We start from the raw sequence: 24,947 nt of genomic DNA, 5'->3' as shown, positions 1-24,947 counted from the left end.
CAGTGAAAATACTCCATGTAGTAGCCACTGTTTTGGACCTGGCCCATTTGACAGGGTGAACCCCAAACCTTTCTGCTCCATTTTTGCTGAATTTGTTTTTGTTGTATCTAGGACTCTGTGCACTTTACCACTGCTAACCCGTGCTGAAGTGCTTTTGCAGTTTACCTAACACATTGTAACACTGGCTAATATCCAACTGGCATATTTAATTTCCTTTTAAGTCCCTAGTAAATTGTACTACATGTGCTCAGGGCCTGTAAATTAAATGCTACTAGTGTGCCACTCATTTAAGAAGCCCTTTTAAACATGTCTCAGTCCTGCCATTGCAGAGCCTTTGAGTGCAGTTTCAACCTCCCTTGTCGTCCTGAATGAATAAACCTTTTGCCAGGCTCAAACCTTCCTTTTTATTACAATTATGTCACCCATAATGGAAGGCCCTGGACTGCCCTAAGGGCAGGGTGCAATGTATCTAAAACTTTGGAAATGTTTTTTTTAAGTTCTGCAGGTTCTGGTAATTAAAAGCTCCTAAATTCATTTTTCACTAATGCATGGCCCATCTCTCCCATAGGATAACATTGGAGTTTCCTTATTGCATTTTGTAAGCATAATTTGCAAATGGGAAGAGATGACTATTTCATGTTTGGTATTTCTGGAATCCTAATTTAAAATCCAAACAAAGGTGATGTCTGTATTTGAATTACAAATCTGGAAATGCCACTTTTAGAAAGTTGGCATTTTCCTGCCTTATCTATTTAATGCCTGCAGCCCATCTCTAGTTACATGACTGGGTGTAGTTAGAAGTTGGGCTTTGTGTATTCCTCTTAGACAGTCACACACAATGGGAGCTTAGGTGTGACTGGATGGTCATCACTGACAGATGGGATGGAGGAGCTGGGTCAACCTGACTCACACCTGAATAAGCTATATTCTGCCTCTACACAAAGGGTTGCAGTCCCCCTGTAGTTACTCTGGAACCAGGGCAGGGAAGGCAGGGCATCTGTGCACTTCAAAGACAAGCATCCAGAAGCTTCCCCTTATTTCAAAGTCATAACTGTGTATAAAAGAAGGACCTCAGACACCACCACGTCAGTATACTTATGGACCTGTATATACTTTGTTAGGAAAAAGGACTGTTGTGCTGCTATAAGGACTGCCCCCCTGCTGGAATGTACTCTGCTGGACTCCTGCTATGCCGTGCTGGCCTGCTGCCCTCTTGCCTGGGTGAGGACTGGACCTACATCTTTTGACCCTAGAACCTAGAGTGACTCCAAGGGCTAATTGCCTGTCTTCCTGATCTGAAGTCTATGGGACATAACAGGCGTCTGACAATCTCGAATCTGCATCTGTAAGTCTACCCTGCCAAGTGGTGCCACCCCAGTCCAGGACCCTTGCAAGTGGCCTTAAGGTGCTTCAACAGCCTCTGTGGTTACAGGGAACCGTATCACCCCCTCTGCTGCGTGGCAAAACCCTCAGCAGAACCGATGGATCCCGACTGTTGCATGGATTGGACGTGTTGCAAAGACCTGCACTACCGTTGCAACCCGCAATGCCTTCGGAACTACCACTGCATGATGACTTGTCGGCTCAGGCCCTCTCACCTGTCATTGACGGCAGCCTTGTTGATGACGTCAGACTCTGCATCAGAGTCTCGCAACTCTTTGGAACCGATGCATCGCCCTGACTGCATGCCGTATTTGATCTGTTGGCCCCTTTTGACACCGTGCCCCATGATAGACTCCTACAGAGACTGAGAGAGTGTGGAGTAGGGGGCACGGTGTTAGAATGGTTCTCTTCCTTTTTGGAAGACAGAAGCCAGGAGGTCTGGACTCCCCCTTTCCTCCTACAGGCCTCCCATGAAGGTCGGTGTCCCCCAGGGTCTATCTTAAGCCCACTGTTGTTCAATTTGTATATGGGTCCCCTTGCTCCTTTGGTAGAAGGCGCAGGTGCAACAATTATATCCTATGCTGACGCTACTCAGCTGTTGTTTACCTGTAAAAAGGGAGAGGATTTTGATGGAGAGAGGATTAATAATTGTCTAAGAAAGGTCTTTGCCTGGTTCAGATGCAATCCGCTACAGTGCAATCCTGAGAAGTCCGAAGTGATTCTCTTTGGATCGTTTGTCCCGGATGCTTGGAGGCAATAGTGGCTCACAGATATGACACCTCTGTAGACTTCTGCTGGCGTAGTGAGAAATCTAGGGGTAAAAATGGATGGCTCACTTGACATGAAGAAACAAGTCCAATCGATAGCAGGAATCTGCCATGGCATTCTGAAAATGCTCCGGAGATTTCTGCCGCTCTTGTCGCTTTCTCATAGAAGGACGGTGGTCCAAGCTCTCATTACCTCAAGGCTGGACTACGCAAATGTCCTCTATTTGGGCCTTCTGGAGTGTCTATTAAGTAAACTTCAAGATTTCCAGAATGTTGCAGCTAGAGCCATTCTCATGCTAGGTCCCAGAGCACGGATCTCTCCCAATTTAAAGAACCTACACTGGCTTCTCATTTGTCGCAGAATCCAGTTCAAGGCTCTGGCACTGGCCTTTAAAGCTTTGCAGGACACTGGAGCACATTACATTAGGAGACAAATTACCTTTTACACGCCCGATAGACATCTAAGCTCATCCCAACAGCTGATGAAGGTGCCCAAATTTGCACGCACACGCAGAGGCGGTCGTTCATTTCAAGTACAGGTAGCACATCTTTGGAATAAGCTACCTACCACAATTAGACAACTGACAGATGTATGACTTTTTAGGAAACAACTTAAAACCTAGTTATTCATTCCAGCAATAATTCATCCAGAGAGTCGGTCCTGATTTCGGTAGCGTTTTGTTTTGCTGAGCGCCGGGACACTCGTTGGAGTAGCTGTGCGCTTTTCAAATATGCAATAACATAACATAACATCCAGACTCCGCATCGCAATCCTCTGCGGCAAGATCCTCAACGTCGATGCAGGACATCACACCGCAGCCTCACCGCATCTCAGAACTGACACATTGCTTGGGTTGTGCGGTTCATCTTCGACAAAGATCCTTTCCACTCTCCTCAACCAGAACTTAAGGTACTTTGTTAAGTAGGCCTAACTGGGTCCCTGTAGTCGGCCTGGGCTCCATTGTGGCCCTCCGGCCTTAACTTGTTCCTGGTCTGGTGCGTTGTGCTTTTTGGTGCTATTTTCACCGAAAACTTTAAAAGTCAGTATCTCCGGTTATACTAATTGGATGTTTTTCATTTTGGTATTGTTTTATTTATTAAATAAAGCTCTATCTTGATATTCTAGTGTGGGAACTGTTTGTGTGGTTTTTCACTGTGTTACTGTTTGAAGTGCTGAACAAATACTTTACACATTGCCTCCAAGTTAAGCCTGACAGCTCTATGCTAAGCTACAAGAGATTTGAGGACAGGTTAATTTGGGGTTTGCTTGTGCCTTTACCCTGACTAGGATTGTGGTTGCTGCTTGTTCAAGGCTCACACCTCAGTCAACCAATGAACCGATTTTAAACACATGTGACATGTGAGTCTTCTGCTACAGAAAGGGGGGGCATCTTCTATTTCTTCAGAACTTATTAGGGTATAGATGGCTTCTTTTTTAGCCATGATTCTTTGTGGTGAAGCAGAATGTAGGGCTCACAAATGCCCTCTCAATGAGCTGTCAAGCTGCATTATTAGATTTCAGCATTCATTACCCTATTTTAGCTGTGTAATAGCCCGTAACTAAGCCTGTCCATGTTGTAGGAGATTTAGGTCTTCTTTAATATGATCAAGCGCTTATAGAATACATTAATGTGGAGAATATTTGCATGCCACTGTCATCACTTTCAATATGATTTGTATTATTTCTCAGTCAGTCAGTCAAAGGTACTTTATTCGGTTACAATCGATAACCATAAAAGCATACAGAATACAAAATTCATTACATTAAAATATACACAAGATTGCGCAAAAGATATTACATTAAAAGAGATTTTTACTATTAAAAACAGGAACAAAAGTACATTAACCGGTTATAAACGGGAGAAGTGGGGCAAATAGACTGCATCATGGCTATAGCGTTCTGTCCTTAGTTAATGATGTTAAACAGAGTTCAATGTATATGCGGTACGGGGGTAGAAGTGATACAATTCTCGTGTTTTTATTTGCCCATCTCCTCTTTGTGGCTCCCAGCTACGCAAATATGGAACGACCTGCCTATCCTTAAAATTGACAATTACCAAATCACCTACCATGTTCTTAGGCCGAGACCCTATCCACCCCACCCTTCTCACACTCAAAATTCTGTCATTGATACTAGTTGGGAGTGGTCTGTTTTTCGTCAGCCAATACTGAACTTTGTTTTTAAGGCCCTGATGGCCTTCAGTTTTCCCAACAGTGAGCTCCGGCACTCCCGATAGGACGCACACATAGGGTCCTGCCTCTGGTGGTAAATGTATGCAGTTGGTGGTTTTTACTAGACCCTCGGGAAGCTTACCTGGTTGGGTCGGCCGTGCTCTAGAGATAGAGCTGTTGGCTGTAATGCATTTATTAAAAGGCTCCTTACTTTTAGGTGCTCGGGATTCAGGGTCCGATGGTTGACCCAGGGGGGTTTTATGATTGACAACGGTGTCATAGGTATTTAAAGCAGCTATGCTCTGAAATTGGTTGTTTGTCAGGTTGTTTACCTCTAGTTCTGTGAGCTTTACCCCTATTCTCTCTATCCTGTCGATTATCGGGACAAGCAGGTTTTTAAGCAGTTCTTCTAGGCTAGCTAGCAGGGTGGCTGGAAGGAGGGATACAGGTTTTTCCAGTAATTGATTGAGGCTCTCAGGGGTGGTGGCAACTGTAACCATAAGTGGATTTAGGGTGGTTTTTGGGTGTTTTGAGGGTCTCCCATTGCAAGCTACACTTTTGCGTTTAATACCCTGAGCAAGAACCTGTGGACATTCTATCGATTGGGCGGTGGGAATTTCTACTAAAGCAACATCCGGGTTTACCAGGGAACTGTTAATAATTTGCTGCGGTTTTCTGGGCTTAGGACTTCCAGAACCCACAGGGCATGAATAGGGACCAGTCTGTTCATCTTCCTGCGATATAATGTTATACTTAGTGTTACAAATCCCATTAAGCTCTTTCAGCAATATAGTGTTCGGCGATTCAAGTGGAGTTGAGGGGGATCCTTCACAGCATGTGACATCTTTGGGAAGGCTGTGTTCGATAGTAGCAATGGCCGATGTCACCCTTGTTAGATACAGGTCCAGTGTCCCTTTCAAGGATCCACCCTGGGCAGGAGTTTGATTGTAGAGTACTTTAGTTGTCATGGGGCAGCTAAATTCACACACCCATGCAAGTGAACAGACAGTTTATTAGACTACTTCCTTATTGTGTCCGGGGATAGGCTTGGTCGGCTCTGGGCAATACACTGTAAAGATCCTACCTTGGTTCATCGGTAATCCAAGAATCGTGCCCCGTCAGTCATCCAGTAGCTACCCACTCGAGGCCTGGGGAGGTGTACCAACGATTGCCAGCACAGACAGGCCCAGATGTCTCTCTCGTGCCCCCTGCCATGCTGAGTCGCGCTTCTCAGGCACGGGCCCAAATCTCCGCGTCAATCCAGTCCCCTCACCAGCCTATGCTCTCAGTGCCAGTGCGACCTCCAATACCCGCTCGTGAGCGAGTGGCCAGACGTGTTGCCTTGAAAGTGCCTCAGGGGGTGAAGATGGTCGTGCCCAATCGCTGGCGGACCTACTCTCCCAAATTGGAAAGAAGGAACCCCTACAACCTAGTGGCTTGCTAATCGTAGGGAATGTACGGACATGAGTTGGGAAGGAAAAAGTAGCAAACCAGTTGATAATCTTAGTGCCCTTGTTACAACCTCAGTTTTACATAATCATTACATTGACAATAATAATTCGCTTAGACAGCAACGTATGCAAAATATATGATTATTTTATTTTTCTTATTGTTTGTTTCATTTTTATATCTTTTTTTCCATATCGGACAACAAAGTTTTGTGTTTCTATTTTTAAAAAAATATAGTTTCACTTAATTTATAGGGTAACCATTATAGTTCATACCAGTGACAATAAATAACATACAATACCTATTGTGAAAAAAACATACAACAATACACAGTTAAATACAAAAAAAGTGTGTTGTACGATATGTTCGGTCGATGGAAAATTATATGAAGGCAAAATGCGGTAGAATAGAACACAACGCGTTTCGGCCTGAGGCCTTCATCAGGTGACCGTCATTTCGTTTTTTACACACAGACAAGTGTATAACAAGTTCCTACACAGACAAGGATAAAACACATAAAAATACATACGTCAATATTTGATATAGATTGGTGTGCATTTACTGTCTGAGCATACATCGCGAGGTTGAATAAAACAGAAAGGGAGTTTTATAATAACAACCTACTGATACATTAAGGGTCAATTGTTATTTTCTAGACATATATTATATATTATATCTGATTACATGATACATTTCTGATACGTGTACATAGTAGGATAGCAGTTCTATGTCCTATTTTGTCTCAGCTATTTACAAGCAATATATAACGGATTGTTATAGAACACTGACAGTGAAAGTCTCATTGTATTTTTTCTCCTATCTGGCCTTTATCTTCTAACTAAGGTTTTCAGTGTTTCTGATAGATATTGTAATGAAAAAGGCATTGGGGGAGAGGACGGAGAAAGAAAAACTAGACTTATGTATAACAGATAGGTGGTTGCAAAGTAAGGTGTTAGTGAAGTCATAGCTACAAAAGGGAAGAGTACATGATCTCTAGTTGAGAGTATTAGTTTCTTGAAGGGTGAAAAGAGGAGAAAAAGATTTGATACTGAGAGGCTAATCTCCATGAGCTCTGAGTGAGAATATTATTTACAAAAGAGTTGAAAAGAGGAAAAAAGAGGAGATTGGTGCTGAAAGGCTAGTTACCAGCTGCTGATTTACTCACTTTACTTAGGTATCCTGTGGAATAGGTTCCAGTTATTCTTAGAACGGAGGTTCTGATGTTTTTAATAATGAAGAGGTTTCAGCAGGAAATATATAGCACTAAGGAAATAGATATGCTCGGTTTTATATCACAAAAACTATATCGGCGATCGTTTTTATTGTATATGGGGTAATGAATTATCTAGAGATACCTGATATTGGTTGATTCCACTTCTTATTTCTAATCTGGATTACTCGTAGAATATATTATTTTGGTTGAGTAGAGATTCGCAGGCACAACATATTTCACTCCAAGTTCGTTCCACAGTTATGCTCTACTGAAAAAAAGCCACTTTTAGATTCTATATATTTATGTATTGTTTTGTCCCTTCATATATATAGAGGCTAATCCCGTTACGTAGTAGGAGCCTGCAATGTTAGTCTAGATAAAGGTTCTCTCTATAAAAATAGGTTTATCCTGCTTAATACTGAACCTGTTTTAGTTTTCAGAGACATATTTACTAGAATTACTTTGTGTCTAACCCTAGAGTGCTTTATTAAAAAATGCCATTTTAACAGGTATAAAAGAACTGTATTAGGGGATTCTTACCTTAACAATGATTGTGTAGAAGGAAGGATATTTTTCTAATGGTTATGCCATCGTTCTTTATATTTTCATACATACCATTCCTGAAAATATTATTGAAAATGCAAAGTATTAATCTCTACTTTCCTTATATATTATGTTAAGTTTAAAATTATGTCCTGTTAAGTCCTTGTGGTGAAGATAATACCTTATTGTGACTTGTTGAGAGGATTGGTTTCACTAGGTGGCCTCTTCCAGATTTTACTATCTAAAGACAAAAAGATGAAAAAACGGAATACATGAGTATAGAACAAGTCTAACTCTTGTATTTAGATGTTGCAAGGTAAAGGGGTTCTATGCTGGAGCCTACCCTGCTTCGAGTGGACTTACTTGGTAACTGTGAGCGTTTCTCCGTAGTCAGGGGGGTCTGCTGGTGCGCCTTCCAGACGTGCCGGCGTGAAACTGACAAAGATGTGGCCCGGTATTTGTAGGTCAGTTAAGGGCTTTAATTAGACTCAGCTGCGTGTGCTTAGTTCCGTATTTTTAAAGATGCATTTCCTCTTTTCCTTACTATGTGGGTAGAGACTGACGACGGATGAACCGTAGTTCTTCCCGTAGCTGATGGAATACAATGAAAAATGAAACAGACTATCCTTATTTCTTATCACAAGACCAACGGGCGCAAACGGGTTGCCTAGTGATAAAGAGCATCAGTATTTTTATATATTTCCTAGTTTCGAATTGTCAGAAGCAGAAAGACGCTTTTATATTTCCTGTGTGAGTGGAAACTAGCGACGGATGAACTGTAGTTCTTGCCATCGCTAGCGGACTACAATAGAAAGGAACAATGTTTACGCGAGTAATGTAAACCCGCTTTTTGAACATGAGGCAGACTACCTTTGTTGTCTTGTATACAAGACCAGTGTGTGCATAAGGTTTTACTTAGTGATAGAGAGCTTCAATATTTTCATATATTTCCTAATTAAGAAATATATTACATCTATGAGCCCCACGTGTATCTATATTGGTAGAGAATATATGTTTTTCTGGATCTGAACAAAATATTATGCTGAGACAGAAGAAGAAAAAGTAGTTTTAAACAATTGAAAGTGAATAATAGGTAAACATATGGAGATGAACATACGGTGATATGTTCCTATGAGAGCGTCGTTTCAAAGAATGAGAGGCAGTATGTTCCTATGTTCCTATGGGAGCGTTGTTTCAAAGAATAAGAGGCAGTATCTATTATCATCATTCTAGAAACAGTAACTGACAATGACATCACATGTTCTTGACCTACGCTGTTCTTCTGATTCAGAATTGAGTATATTTATCCAAAAAACTTCGCGCTTTTTGGGTATTTTTTCTGTATCAGCTCCTGGTCTGGGTACAATTTTTTCTAGTACAATCCATTTAATTTGTTCTGGATTGTGATCTTTTTCAATGTAATGTGCTACCATAGGGGCATTTTGCTTTCTGGTGCGGATGGCTGATTTGTGTTCGGTCACTCTCGCGTAAACCGAACGGGCAGTTTCACCAACATATCCCTTATGGCATGGGCATATCAATAGATAGATGACGTTTGTCGTTTTACAGTTAGTCATATATGGTAAACTGATTAGGGTCTCATTAAATTTGAATTCTTGTGTTTCTATTGCCAATGGGCAAATTTTACAGACCCCACACTTATGATTTCCTATTACCGGAGCCCCGGTACTTATGTTTTTAAGGTGGGTATCTTTTTTGAGTGATGGCATTCTTGATCTGACCACTATGTCTTTTAAGTTCTTGTTTTTTTTATAAACGAACAGGGGTTTAGGAATCACATCAGAGCCTGTTTTGTTAACATTTAAGATATGCCAATTAGTATAGAGGATATGGCGAATCTGATTATTAAGCAGAGAATGTCTACTTACAAAAACTAGGCTGGCATCTCGTTTGTTTTTACTATTTGTCAGGAGGTGCTGTCGGTCGTAATATCTTGCCCTTTTGTAAGATTCTCTGATCAGTCTATGGGGGTAACCACGTTCTTTAAACTTTTCTTTCATCGTAGTAGCTTTTTCATCAAAGTCTTGTAATCTGGTGCAGTTTCTTCTCAATCTCAGAAACTGACTGAACGGAATACTATCCTTTTGGGAGGTTGGGTGAAAGCTACTATAATGGAGCAGAGTGTTTCGGGCAGTGGGTTTTACATAAAGATCCATGATGAGTTGGCCTTCGTGATGTTTGATCGTTAAGTCTAGAAATTCTACTTGAGAATTACTTATTTTTTCTGAGAATTTCAGATTAGGGTCACAGGAATTGAGCCATAGCAGGAATTCCTGTAGGACATCCTCATTGTCATCCCAGATAAAAATGATGTCATCGATAAATCTCGACCAGTAGAAGATTGATTCAAAAAATGGGGCCATTTCATTAAAAATATGTTTCTCTTCAAACTGTGCTACATAAATGTTGGCAATAGTAGGAGCACAGGATGCCCCCATACTGACGCCTTTTATTTGCCGATAGAGATTTCCTCTGAATTCAAATACATTGTTTTCAAGTACTATTTCAAGGCACTCTAAGATGAAAGGCAAATTACAGTCGATTTGGAAAGATTCGATGAACCATTTAGTGGCTTCGATGGCGCCCTTACACGGAATGTTGGAGTAGAGACTTTCCACGTCCAGTGTTGCCATCCACTGTCTACGGGCATTGAATGCTGTGCCCTCAAGTTGAGTTATTACATACCTAGTGTCCTGGATATATCCTAGTATTTTACTGATGTAAGGACGTAAAATTGCATCCAAATATTTCGATATTGGCTCAGTGACACTACCGATTGTGGTAACAATTGGACGAAACGGGGGATCATATTCGTTTTTATGTATTTTGGGTGTGCCATATATACTGGCCATTTTTGGATTTTCTATGTTCATGAAATCATGTTCCTTTTGGCAAATGATACCCCTGCTGAGCGCTCTTGCTGTTAATTTCGCAATTTTATTTTTTGTCTTTGAAGTGGGGTCCCTAAGAATTTTGTTGTAGAAACTTGTATCACTCAGCATGGTTTCCATTTTCTCAATGTATTTGGCTGTTTCTAAAATGGCAATCCCACCGCCCTTGTCACAGCTTTTTACAGTTATTTGTGAAGAATCCTTGAGTTCAAGAAGGGCATTGTGTTCTTCATGAGAGATATTAAACGGGGTGTGCGGTATATGCTTCGTGATGTTTTTCAGTTTTGCATATACAATTTTTTCAAAAATTTCCACTTCTGGACCTATTTGATCCAAGGTGGGTGTGAACACAGATTTTGGAGCCAGGCCTGATTTGTTAACTTCATTAGTGTTGATTTCTCTATTGGCAAAAAAACTTTTTAGTCGGATCTTACGGAAGAAATCCATCATGTCATTAAAGAGCTCAAACTTGTTGAGACCAGAATGGGGAACAAACGACAGTCCTTTAGATAGTAGAGTATGCATGGCCGAATTAGTCGCATGAGAACTTAAGTTAAATACAGGGATCGTTTTTACTGTCTCCAGTATTTGGCATTCCGTGTTTCCAAGAATCTGTCTGTGTTCTGTTTATGTTCCTGGGGATGAGGTTGGTATTGACCCTGGGGCTGGTACGACTGATTCTGGGGATATTGAGCTTGGGGTTGATATTGTTGATTTTGTTGATAGTGTTGATTTTGCTGGTATAGATTTTGGGGACGGTATTGAGGGCGGTAATTGGGTCTCCAATTGCTTCTCTGTTGGCGTCTCCCTAAAAAAGGTCTATATCCTTGATTGGATCTGAATCTACCTCCTCTGGGTTGATAGGGTGACATGCTTGAATTACTGCCTGAGTCAGAGGAGTTTGAGAAGGTAACAAATTTGTTGGAATTGGATGCCATATTCATTGTAGGGTCCTGATCTAATCCGTCCGATTGGCCATAGAAGTTATCGGCTAGATACGGGTAGACTTTTTCTTTGCTAAAGAAACGAATATCTTTTTGTAGTTTATCCATTTTACGTTTTATCAAATATTCACTGTATGAATTGAGATCTATCTCTATGTCTTCAAGCTTCTTTTTGATGTCTAGTATAACTGTGGAGTTTTTGATTTTGTCCTCAAGTTCTGTTATTTCTTTAGCTAGTTGTTCTAGGACTTCTTTAGCAGTGTCCACTATCAACATCATGTGGTCTCTGGAACATCTATTGGAGATGAGGGACCAACGTTCTAAGAAATGTTTTAAATGGACAAAAAGTCCAGGGATGTTTTTAATTTGAAGTCCCTGTGGGATCACTCCCGCTTTAAGGTAGTCAAGAATGAATCTGCCATGGAGCTCAATCCTTTTACTTTTCTTTTTTAGTGCTGATAGTTTTATGAGGTCTCCCATTACAGATGCCCCATGGTGCAGTGTTCCTGTCTGTGTCTGTGTGTCCTCTAGGCCTACCTGCGGTTGTACAGTAGCAGGCAGAGCTCCGAGGGCGCCCCTTCACGCAGCAAGATCCCGGCAGGCCTCCACTTTCCACCACCCGTCTCGTCTCAGGAGGCCTCACAACTCTGCTGCAGCCGCTCCTGGTGCCACTAAGCTGCTCTCATGCCCTCACGCGCCAGCAATGCCACGGGGCTCCCCGATCTGCCCCGGGTCCCGCTCCTCACCGGCCAGCAATCAAGTCCCTCAGAGCCCCACAGGTCGCATATGTCGAGGGACAGCGCTCCGAGGGCCGCCCCACCTCCGGTCCGCCCTCTCACCGGTACCGGCTCTGGTCCGCCGCTGCTCCGGTCACAGTCGCTCGATCCCAGGCCCCACTGCAGTCCTCTCTCCGGGTTCCTTGCTCCGTCGGCAGCCGCCAGCAGCGTGGAGTCTCGGATCCCAGTAACCTGCCAATCGACACTCCGTTCCCAGCACCGTCAGGCTTGTCAGCGGCGCTGAGAGCGATGCAATGCACAGCGGCGTCCGCTCTCAGCCGCCCAACGGTCGCCGGGCCTCTGCAAACTCATTCCAACTTCCCACCCCAAAATTCAAGAAAGTTTGCAGGGAAATCGCCGATTGTATTATTTCTCAGTCAATTTCTCAAGTATCAAATTATAGATGGCATAACTTGCTGCAAATATGAGGTACTTAATTTAAACAGGGTGTGGGCCCAGGAGGAAGCCATTGAAATCTATTGTTTAACTAATTGAGGACAGATGCTCCTCATAGTCATGAGGTTAGAACACGATAACCATCATTTGAGCAGCTTACCCACACAGTATATCGTGATTGTTACAGATGTATATTCGGCATACCTACAATCAGGGCGATTATCTAAAGGATTGGGAGCTTTGGAACAAAATTGTTTCATGCATATATCAATATCAATTGACCAAAGCTATCCCTTTGGGATTTAACATGGTTGAATTGTAGGTACCATTCTGAATCATTTAATTTAGTTTGGAATCTGTATTTTATTATTTTCTTTTCCATTTTGGAAACTTGGTCAAATTCAGTTTTGGAATTGAGGGTTTGCTGAAATCTCTAATTCAATTAAATCGTAGAAAAGTAGTCTGCAAGACAGATTTGTTCAGAAAAATACTTTTAGAATTCTGCATCCTGTAAATAAGGCTTCTTTGCCATGAATTTATCACAACGTGGTTCTCCAAATACTTTTTTCTTTAATATTTTCCTTACACTGAAAGATAGTCAACAGATTTGTGGGAATATATTAGTTTGTGTTTGGTAATCAGATTCTTTTGTGGCTTTTCATATTTTTGTAAATAATAGAACGCTTTAAGATTTGATTTGTTAAAGTTATTAAATAAGGACATTTCTTTTGGAAATTGGGGTGGCTATTCCTGGGTGGAGCTTTGCAATGCTCCCAGTTAGTCTAATTATATATTTCTCGGGTCTGCTAGTTCCTTGTATGCGATGAGGACCAAATTGGTAGAAAGAAACCATTTGCTTATTATTGTCACCATTTAAATAATAATCTTCCATGTCTAGTGTTGTAGATGCCTGAAGGTCCTCCAACATTTTTTAACAGGATTTATGTTATATTAATCTGAAAAGAAAGCAGGTATTATAATATCATCAATAGTACTTTTTAAGACATGGGTTATATCTAGAATCTAACTAGGTCCCATGATCTGATAAGGAACCTTTTCTAAACTGTGCTGTCTATCACAGGATATGCAGTGATGTTCACAGCATGGTGATCCCAGTGTGCTCTGTAAGAAAAAGAATGTGGTTGCAGTTTTTGAACAACAGGAAATGGCATACCATGGTGGTATGAGATACCTGTCATGAAATCAGTAGCCAGCAGAGATCCAGCAGTGACATTTAGCAACTGAGGGGTGTGTAGTTACTACAAATAATTCATAGTCAAAATCACTTTCATAAAGTGTTATTTCTTGCACAGGTATCATTTTATTTAATTTGAGTCATGTGGTGGCTTATAGTAAGCCTTAGAAGCAGTGGCCCCATTAGGATTGTCAAAATCTCAGTACTATGTTTATCTGTGAAAGCTTGGACTTAGTTTAAGACTGGAGAGATACTGAACTCAATGAAGCCCTTAGATAGGGACTTGATATTACAGTGTTGCTGCTCTCTTCATTCTTTTTTTATGGTAGTTTCAGCAGATTAGGGAAAAGTTGTAAGGGTCTACTCTGAAGTGGGCTCAACAGAATCGGCTACACGGTGCTTTTTAATGTGATTGATGGACATCTTCCTGTTTTGTTTAGAGCCAGGCTATGGAGGCCCGATTAAAGTGTGTGTGCCTTTTACCACAAGAACTGGAATTGGTATCTGTATGATGGCCCAAAAACTGGTTTATCCAGGACATTGTCTTGAACTAGTTATTCAACCTTTGGGGGCCACCCATCAGCAGCTGTAGGAACCTTATCCTCACCAGTGGATGTGTCAAAATGCTTAAAATTAGATAGCTTGTCTCTGATCTCTTGGATGCTGTGGAAGACATTCAAATGTTGGTCAAGGTCAAATTCTTTTTCTTTGGCCACTTTTCCAAAACTATCAGAATTAGGTACATACATAGATATTCCAAAGAGCATCTCATAAGTAGGGAAATCACTTAATACTCCTCTAAACAGATTATTTGATATTTTCTGAACTCCCTACAGATTATGTAGCCAGCTCAGTCAAGTACTTAATACCCTAGCAGTCTAGTTTGCTTAAGTATACCTTTGAACTTCTATATTAACCTGTGTGTTCAGCTTAAAATGGGTGCGTGTAATGCAGACATATTACCAGAGTAGACATATCATCCCTAAACTCCTTTGCAGCAAACCCAGGATCATTGTCTGTATGAAAGGTTGGACTGGTGTGACCTAACCTGACCTAATCAGTGCCGGTCGCTCCACCCGCCGCGTGGCTTCTCCTGAGGTCACCCGGTCCCCTTGTTGCCGCCGCCTGCTCGTCGCTGCCCCTGCAGTCGAGGTTCCTTCTTTTCCCCCCGGTCTTTCCTCCGTTAGTACCAGTATCTGTCTACTTTAACTGTTGTGCCCCTGATTTTGTATTTTTCGCTTCTGCTGCCATTTCCCGCCTTTCCACCCCGCTCCCTACCGCTGCTCCCCTGCGGCCCGCCCCCTGTTTCTTCTATTCCCTCTCCCATTCGCCACCCCGCTCCCTCCTCTGAGCTGCTCCTCCCTCCCACTGGGCACTTAAGGTTGTGGCTGCACAATAGGGAGCTGTGACCTAACCTGACCTCGTCAGTGCCGGTCGCTCCACCCGCCACGTGGCTCCTCATGAGGTCACCCGGTCCCCCTTGTTGCCGCCGCCTGCTCGTCGCTGCCCCTGCAGTCGAGGTTCCTTCTTTTCCCCCTGGTCCTTCCTCCGTTAGTACCAGTATCTGTCTATTTTCACTGTTGTGACCCTGATTTTGTATTTTTCGCTTCTGTCGCCTTTTCCCGCTGTTCCACCCCGCTCCCTGCCGCTGCTCCCTTGTGGCCCGCCCCCTTTTTCTTCTGTTCCCTCTCCCTCTCCCATTCGCCACCCCGCTCCCTCCTCCCAGCTGCTCCTCCCTCCTCGCCATTTATGGCGGAGTCTGCGCGTACGCGCAGCGGGCGCGCCGATTGCACGCTGAAGGCGCACCAAAGGCAAGCCCGTCTGCGCCTGTCCTCGCCTGGACCGCGCCCAGCACCAGAAACGCTGGATCTCGCCGATGCCAACGTACCCAACGTACCTACGACGCCGCCAGCCTCCACGCACTCAACACCAGCCGGAACCCCGCCTGCTACCTGGCCACCCCGAAACGCACCCACGGACCCTTCACTTGCCAAGAATGCAAATTCACTTACATTCGTCCCGGACCAGCACCCACCAAGCCTAACACCGGCAAAAATCACCTCAAGTGCATCCTGCTCAACACCCGCTCCGTCCACAGGCACGCAGGCTAACTCTGGAACCTCCTAGACACAACAGCACCGGACGTCGCCTTTCTCACGGAAACCTGGATGAACGCCTCTTCAGCCCCCGACATCGCCATAGCCATCCCGGACGGCTACAAGATCACCCGGAGGGACCGCTCTAACCAAACCGGAGGAGGCATCACCATCGTCCACAGAAACACCATCCGCATCACGACCAACTCGGAAGACACCCTCACAGCCGCCGAACACCTGCACTTCCAGATACAAACCAACCCCAGTACTACCCTCAGAGGCACCCTGATCTACAGACCCTCGGGACCACGCACTCAATTCAGCGAAGCCATCGCAGACTTCGTAGGCCTGCACGCCCTCACCTCCCCAGACTACATCCTCCTAGGAGACCTCAACTTCCACCTGGAGAACAACGATGACAGCAACACCACCACCCTGCTGGACAACCTCGCCAACCTCAGACTCAAGCAACTAGTGAACACCCCCACCCACTACGCTGGCCACACGCTTGACCCCATCTTCTCCTCCAGCAAGCACATCTCCTTCAGCCACTCCACCGGACTCCACTGGACAGATCACAGCTGCGTTCACTTCTCCTTCAAGAAAACCAAGACCCACCACCACCCGCAACAGGCCCCCAGCAGGAGCTGGAGCAAGATCACTGCCGATCAGCTCACCACCTCCCTCAACCAGAACCCTCCCGCCATTATGGACGGACCCCAACGAAGCAGCCCGCAACCTCGCACAATGGCTCACCGACTGCGCCGACGAACTCGCACCACTGAAGAAACCACCCAGCAGACCCCACAGCAAGAAAGCCACATGGTTCACGGACGACCTCATCACCTCAAAGGAAACCTGCCGCTCCCTGGAGAAAGCCTGGCGTCAGGACCAGACAACAGAGAACATGACAGCCCTCAAGAACGCCACCCGTAAGCACCACCAACTGATCCTTACCACCAAGAGAACTACCTACTAATAGCGCCTGGACAACAACACACACAACAGCAAGGAACTCTTCAGCATCGTTAAACAGCTCTTCAACCCCAGCGCCTGCAACAATGACATCACACCCTCGCAAGACCTCTGCAACGCACTCGCCTCGTTCTTTCACTGCAAGATCACCGACATACACGACTGCTTCGGCACACAGGACAACCACCCAACCAACGAACCAGCGCACCCAACCGCCACCCTCTGCACCTGGAACCCGGTCAACACCGAAGACACCACCCGCACGATGAGCACCATCCACTCCGGCTCCCCCACTGACCCATGCCCACACCACATCTTTAACAAAGCCGACTCCATCATCGCACCCCAACTCCGCGACATCATCAACAGCTCCTTCGCATCTGCCACCTTCCCAGAGAGCTGGAAGCATGCCGAACTCAGCGCCCTCCTTAAAAACCCACCGCGGACCCCACGGACCTCAAGAACCTCCGACCCATCTCACTCCTCCCGTTTCCTGCCAAAGTCATCGAGGAGACGGTCAACAAGCAGCTCTCCGCCTTCCTTGAGACAAACGGATCCCTCGACCCGTCACAGTCCGGCTCCTGAGCAAACCACAGCACCGAGACCGCTCTCATCGCAGCCACCGACGACATCAGGTCTATGCTCGACAACGGGGAAACCACCGCACTCATCCTCCTGGACCTCTCAGCAGCCTTCGACACAGTATGCACCCTAATACAAGGTCTCAGCAACACCGGAATCCGTGGTGCGGCCTTAGAATGGATCATCTCGTTCCTCGCCGGTAGAACCCAGAGAGTCCGCCTCCCCCCGTTCCGGTCCGAGGCCACCAAAGTCATCTGCGGCATCCCACAAGGATCCTCGCTCAGTCCCACCCTCTTCAACGTCTACATGAGCCCCCTCACGGCCATCGCACACAAACAAAACCTCAACATCATCTCCTACGCCAACGACACACAGCTGATCCTCTCCCTCACAAATGACCCAGACACCGCCAGAGCCAGCCTCCAGGAAGGAATGAAGGGCGTCGCGGAATGGATGAATTCAGCCGTCTGAAACTGAACTCAGACAAGATGGAAGTCTTCATCCTGGGACCATCCCGCTCGGCCTGGAACGACTCCTGGTGGCCACATGCCCTGGGCACCGCCTCCAAACCCACCGACCATGCACGCAACCTGGGCTTCATCCTGGACTCCTCCCTCACAATGACCAAGCAAGTCAACGCTGTGTCATCGTCCTGCTTCAACACCCTGCGCATGCTCCGGAAAATCTTCAGATGGATCCCCATCGCTACCAGGAAGACGGTCACCCAGGCCCTCGTCACCAGCCGCCTAGACTACGGAAACACCCTCTACGCCGGAACCAGATGTCAAGCTCAAGAAAAGACTACAGCGCATACAGAACGCCTCGGCAAGACTCATCCTGGACATCCCCCGCAACAGCCACATCTCCGCCAATCTGAAGAATCTGCACTGGCTCCCCGTCAGCAAGAGAATCGCATTCCGACTCCTCACCCACGCACACAAGGCACTCCACGACACGGGCCCCAAGTACCTCAACAACCGCCTCGCAATCTACACACCAACCTGCCAGCTTCACTCCGCCAGCCTCGCCCTGGTCGAAGTCTCACGCATTCGCAAAGCCACCACCGGAGGAAGATCCTCCTCCTACCTAGCAGCCAAGACATGGAACTCCCTCCCCACCCACCTCTGGCTGACGCAGGACCACCTCGCCTTCAGGAAGCAACTCAAGACCTGGCTGTTCGAGCAGTAGCAACTACCCCCCAGCGCCTTGAGACCCTAACGGGTGAGTAGCTCGCTTTACAAATTCCTTGATTGATTGATTGATTGACTGCACTCATTGCTTAAAGGCACTGCAAGTCTTTCATGGCATTGATGTATTCATTAACTGTGATACGACTTATGTTATATATGTTATATCCTGCTCATGTGGCCAAATATATGTGGGTAGCACCATTAGAAGACTGAGGGATAGAATGACGGAACACTTCCGAGCCTGGAAGAATGGTGATACAAGATACCCCATTGCTGCCCATAGTGTACAAAATTACGATAAACAGGATCAACATCAATTCAGTTATCATGCTATTGATCATGTTGCTCCAGACCCGAGGGGGGGCAACAGACAGTTGAGGTTGAGAAGAAGAGAAGTGATCTGGATTATGAAATTGAGGGCGGTAGATAGGGGACTGAATATTGATAATGAATATCAATACTATCTTGGGCAGGATTAAGTTGGGTAGTGCTATATGCTGAACGTGATGTAATATAATGATGCGAATGTCTTCATGCATAATGTTTGTCTTCTCATATAATGATGCGAATGTCTTCATGCATAATGTTTGTCTTCTCATATATGAGGCAGTGCATCCTTTGGACTATGTAAATGTTGTTAATAATTCTAGAGATATACAGATGGGATGTGCCCCAATGGGTGGCCTTTTGCTGCTGAAGGGTTTTGATGCTATCTTCCGTAAATAGCCTACAGCTATTACTGGGTGCAGATATGTGCCGATGCTTAGTATTGGATTGCTTAGAATGATCATATGTATTATGAGTACTGGAAACCTGCTTCGGTGTGTGATCTACTAATACACCTCTATCTATTCTCATTTATACCTTATCTTATTACTAATGCCCTATTACACTGGGTGATGATATTTTTGTCGTTAGACAATTTTGTCTTTTACCTTTGGCTGGATCATGGGCTACGTGTGCGCATTTCAGAGAATATATATGTGCGTTTATTATATCTGCTTACGTGCTTATATACCATTGCATTGGACTAATATGATCGGTTGTGATTAGCGCTTTTCCTCATGACCATTATATTCTGTGGACGATACCCATATGACGGATACGACCTTTATTGGAAATTTTTGTCCTGATTAGTTACACTGATTTTTTATTGCAATTGCGATACTTATAAGATGTAAAGGACACAATGATTTTCATGACGATAATATGCAGTTTTATGTCACGCTAGTATAACGGACTATAATTTGCAATTATCATTTATTATGACACGAAGGAGCATTTATACATAAATATTACGTTCTATATATACCAATAGACGTAATTAAAGTTTATACTGTAACAATAGTAAATGGTGAGATTGACCACTACAATATGGCGGCTGCTATTTTGCAAATAAATAGACCCTCTAAGATGGCACCCATGCAGAACGCCGAGGTACAGCGAGGACACTTGCCGCTGTTGCACGGGTATGTAACGATGCAGTTAGACCATTACCATGACTTGAATCTTGCCTATTGATTCTCTGTTGTGGTGTTTACAACAGATTTCTTCGTGTTGTAGGTAGAACACTGAGAGCTTGGATATAACCGAAACCGAATACCGGACGGTAAGGCTGGAACATGGGGCATAGTGTTTAGCGACGTAACGCTTAAGATTAAAGATTGACTATCGCTCACTTTGAATACATTTACTTTATTTGGATACACAGGTCTAATGATAATATTGGGACTACAATTTAAAGATTGACGCTGTACAGGTGGAAAGGATTGGATTGGGGAATTGGATATGTCGATAAGATACGAGGGTAAGAACAGTAAGAGTAATTACTTGGATATAGATAACAGATATTGGATAGAAGGGTGAATAGTATTTTGTTTTATGTTACAGTGCCCCATACAAAGATACGTAGTTTTGGAGCTGGTGAGTGAAGGCGCTTTTCTATTGTAGATATTTTGTATATATTACCCTTATAGTGTAGATCTAAACATGGTTATTTCTGTTCTTAGGACGCTCTTTTGACATAGAGAACAGTGCAATATACGTGAGGAAATAACTCATGATATATTTTGGTGAGTCAGAATTATTTACCTAAGTTAGGGTAATGAAATTAGCACACGTACTATATTGGTTGAGCCATGTTTTGCTTTATAGGTTATGATGAACATGTTATTCATTGGTGTAGTCATATATATATGCTCTTCTTTAATATATACTATAACACTGACTTCTTATGTGAACATAGGGCATTGCTGATCATATGACTAAGTGTTGTACTTCTAATGTCTGGTTTTTATTACGCAGACATTTGCCTAACTTACACTGGAGAGGAGGTTATATATATTTTTTGGAGAGGATTGAACATTTTTCAGGTGAATTATGGCATCTTCCTCCTGTTCATTGCTAATGGGTTATAAGGTAGTCACTAATTTTAGAATTGGTCTATTTTCCTTGGTTCTTTGGGTGTGATAATTTCCGCTCTTATGTTTCTCCTGCACAATGCCTACATATATGTTGCACACAACGATATTTCCCTGTGGTGGAGGGGACTATATCTATCTCTCCTGACAACTCTATGATTTGAAAGATTTTAATGGAGGGCTTTGTATATTCTTGTTACAGCCCTGATGAAGTCAATGTGTGAAATTTGAACACGACGAAACACGTGTTGGCAACAGTATTGACAACAGTATTATCCTCACTGAAATGATGTATTGAAGAAACTTTGGAATTTTGGGAATCACATGGAACTTTGGAATAAACCTTGAGGAAAACCAAGAGACATAGATCTGGTGAACTTTACTTGGAATTGTTGAATTTTGTGGTCTGCTGAAATATTTAAAAACACATGTATAGATTTGGTTACACCACGCTGAAATTGTAGTTGAGTGCTCAGAGGTACATTATATCTTTCATGACTGCCCAAGCTTATTAATTCCTTTGCGGCCAAACCCACAGAAATCAGGAGCATGAATCAACACCAACTACAATATACCTATATTAGTTTACTGGGTTGATGGACCAGGTATGATCCAGGTAAATTCCCCCCAAATGGTAATGGAAGAATGCATTGGTCTTGGAAGTGTGTTGGCAGATGTTAAAGTGCTGTACATATTTTTAGTTAATTTAGGCAGATAAGGCCAACAGTATCTCTATTGTGGCACTCATACCAAGTGAGCAGACACCAACCCTTTGTGAACTGCCTTAGGTCTAATCTAACCTGCTTTTTATAAATGTGTCTATCTCCCATTCCATGTAATTACGCCATCGGAGTATTATCTTCATGGAAGGTGTAAGACTTTTTGCATGGAAAACTGTTCAAAGTCTTTTTCCATTTAGCTGTTGCTTGTGTAGCTGCCACGTCTGTAATGATCTTGGTTTGATATCTGGCTATCGTTGCTACTTTAAAAGTATGAACTGCTACCTTTGGTGCTAAGGCGCCTGCCCAGTCCCCTTTAGCACGAATTCCCTCACTTTTATGGGTCAGAATATGTTGCACATGGCTCAAAGAAAGTTTGTCTTTTAAGACAGCCAACTTTGCCCAGAGCTGTTTTTTTTTTATTGATTTTGCTATTGAATCTCTGAAGTCATTCGATTGCCAATGTGCTCTTTTGACATGTTACCCTTGCATACACAAGGAGTAATCCCACAATAGTGTGGGAACTGCTGGATCAGTCTTCTGTAATGCAACCAATGAAGCATGTATTTCGGCGTTCTGTGCAAAGTAATCACCGAAAGGTTTAGTAAGGCTATGTAGACATTTGAATTTGCTGTTGTCATCATTCCCTGCCCTGCAAGTTGCAAGAGTATCTCCGTTTAGTCCTGACAAAAGAGAAAAGGCTGTGCAGAGATATCTGTTTAGAAGTTATTCCTTTAGTCCTCAATGGGTAGGATATTGAAAGTTTGTGGTATATTTTGTGTATATTGTGCAAAATCTTGAATGCACAGTCCATTCATACTCAAATGCTATATCAACAGCACTTAAAGACTCTGCCCACTGCATCCAACGCAGATGTAGAGTACAAGAATTAGGCATGCTTGCTTTTGTCGCTGCTTCCATCGTAGGAACAGGTGAAACTATAAGTAATAGTTTCCATTGCGCCAAAAGGCAGTCTTTTAAAATGGTTGTCTGCATCCCAGTAAGAATTTTCTTTATGAGGTGAAGCTCGTTTCAGCTGTAGAATACACTCGTAATTATTAAGCCATAGGGACTGTCTGTACTCCATTGTAAACTATTTCTATGTAGCCCAAAAAACTGAGAACAATTCAAATAACTACATACAGCTTGTTATTCCTAGTCTGTAAATATTTAACCTCTTACATGTCTGCTTGGAGTCCATAGTTTTGTGTTTTTCAGTCCAATGTTTTTCAGAAAATGTGGGAGAAATTTGAGTGTACAAGAGCTATACTAGCTCAAGACAGTTTGGCAACTAAGGGGCATATTACCAACAACTATCGATAATTATCGCTATGTTGGTTTAGCGGCGATATTTTTATTGCCGAGCTGCGGCGATTTTTATCGCTTAAGAACCTTGCTATTATCAAGGTTTATCTCCTAAGCGATAAAAATCGGCCGAAATGCATGAATATCGCTGACAAGTCAATATTCATGCATTACCGAGCTAATGCTCTTAGCCATGTTATCCACGTACCATTGGATAACATAGCTAGGAACTGCTCTGGGGCAGGTGTTAGCTTTTGGAGATATTAGCGCTTAGCGCGAATATCTCCAAAAGTTGGTAATAGGAGATAGCGATGTTAGCGACTGTTACCAGTCGCTAACATCTTGGCACGCCCACTTTGCATGTCATTAGTGATAAATATCACTGACATGGAAAGCGGGGCCCAAGATAGTCGCTATCTCCTACTGGTGTTAGCGACAGCAAGGTAATAGGGAGATACTTTTATCTCCGCTTTCTTGGCTTTTAAAGCCAAAAAAGCGGAGATAAACCCCCTTGATAATATGCCCCTAAGTCTTTTCGAAGTTAAAAAATACCATTTGCAATTGTAAATGTCTTAACATATTAGGGGACTGTAACGTGGCACACTTTTCCAAGAAGTCTGATGCCAGAACCTACTCTTGCTGCACAATTCATATCCAATGAAAATCACATTCAAGTAATCAAGTTTATTTTGTAGCCATGTGTGGTCAGTATTGGCACTGTCTGGTCCACAGTTTTCAGGTTATGTTCTAAATAATTGTTTGGGATGTCATCAATGTAAGACTGCCCCTTGGGATCTTTCAGATGGTTACAATGCATGCTGCAAATAAAATAAGACTATTCTTTTATCTCATCAATAATTATGTAAAACAGAATTGAATGCAGTTAAAAGAGAAAATAGTTACCCACTATTAGGCGCTATGTTTTGACTGAGATGGCAATCGAAATATCCAGGGTTGTTGTATACATTTTCTATAACAGGATCATCATGAGGCCTGTGCTATGATTGTTTTTTGAGCATATGTGTGTGTGTGTTAGTTTAAGTTCCTAAAGTCTAAGCCTATTCTATATGATCCATCAGGTTTTAGGACCTGAAAAAGTGGGGTGTTCATTTTACAACTACAAGGCACTATGATGCCATGATATTGCAGATGATCTAAGATAGCTTTTATGTTGCATTTTGCATCTGCCTTCCTAACATATTGAGCTTGTTTTTTGGGGCTCACTCAGTAAAGGAATGACACGTGAAATAGATTCTTTATCCCACACTATTTGGTTTCTACACAGCACTAGACCCTGTTTCCCAGCCAACTCGCATGCATATTTTCGCCTGAAGGCTTCGGGTATGAAGGTGAAAAATGCTAACAGTATTACCTCCTTTTTTCGAGCAAGCCCCTTATAATGACTGAGGCAAGTCAACCTCTGCCAGAATGATTATGTAAGCATTTGATAAGTGTGGGCAGAATATTACTTTAATTTAGCATGGTATTTTCCCACTCAATTTGCAGTGTTATATTATAAACCCTGTCTGAGGGTTTACAGGTTCATCTTCAACCTCAGAATATTCTTCAGCCAGATTCATCACCAGAACCTCTCAAAGAGACTGGTCAACTATTATCGCTTCTACTGCGCTATTCAGTAGTGCTGTCACCCAAGTCCCATCTCACAGAAGTATCTGTGGTTTGCAGAGAATGTTTATTAGTTAATTTGGCTCCTTTTTCTAAAACAAATTAGGCTTGGTGGCTAAACCTTTTTCTTTCTCCTTTTCACTAACTTCAACTTCATGTTCTAATTCACCATTGTGCTTGATATTCTTGTCTTTCCTGTGGTACTCCAGTCTGTCCAGTCCTCTTTGCGCCTATACTTCCTGAGAAGAATGGCTTTTAGAATGCTGATACCAATATGGTTTTTA

General features: G+C 43.4%; 1 long non-coding RNA gene across 1 annotated transcript; it reads right to left on the bottom strand.

The window, feature by feature from the left end:
* Positions 1–6,031: 6,031 nt before the first annotated feature.
* On the bottom strand, positions 6,032–7,220 carry LOC147728565 (uncharacterized). The gene is made up of 3 exons (XR_015309563.1): positions 7,127–7,220; positions 6,937–7,034; positions 6,032–6,263 (listed from the first exon to the last, which is right to left on the bottom strand). It is a non-coding gene; the product is annotated as an uncharacterized LOC147728565 (long non-coding RNA).
* Positions 7,221–24,947: the final 17,727 nt, after the last annotated feature.

Source organism: Lissotriton vulgaris, chromosome 3_1, assembly GCF_964263255.1.
Source record: "Lissotriton vulgaris chromosome 3_1, aLisVul1.2, whole genome shotgun sequence".
NCBI classification, from domain to species: domain Eukaryota; kingdom Metazoa; phylum Chordata; class Amphibia; order Caudata; family Salamandridae; genus Lissotriton; species Lissotriton vulgaris.
The sequence above is the reverse complement of the archived record's forward strand: the minus strand, read 5'-3'. Positions and strand labels throughout refer to the sequence as shown.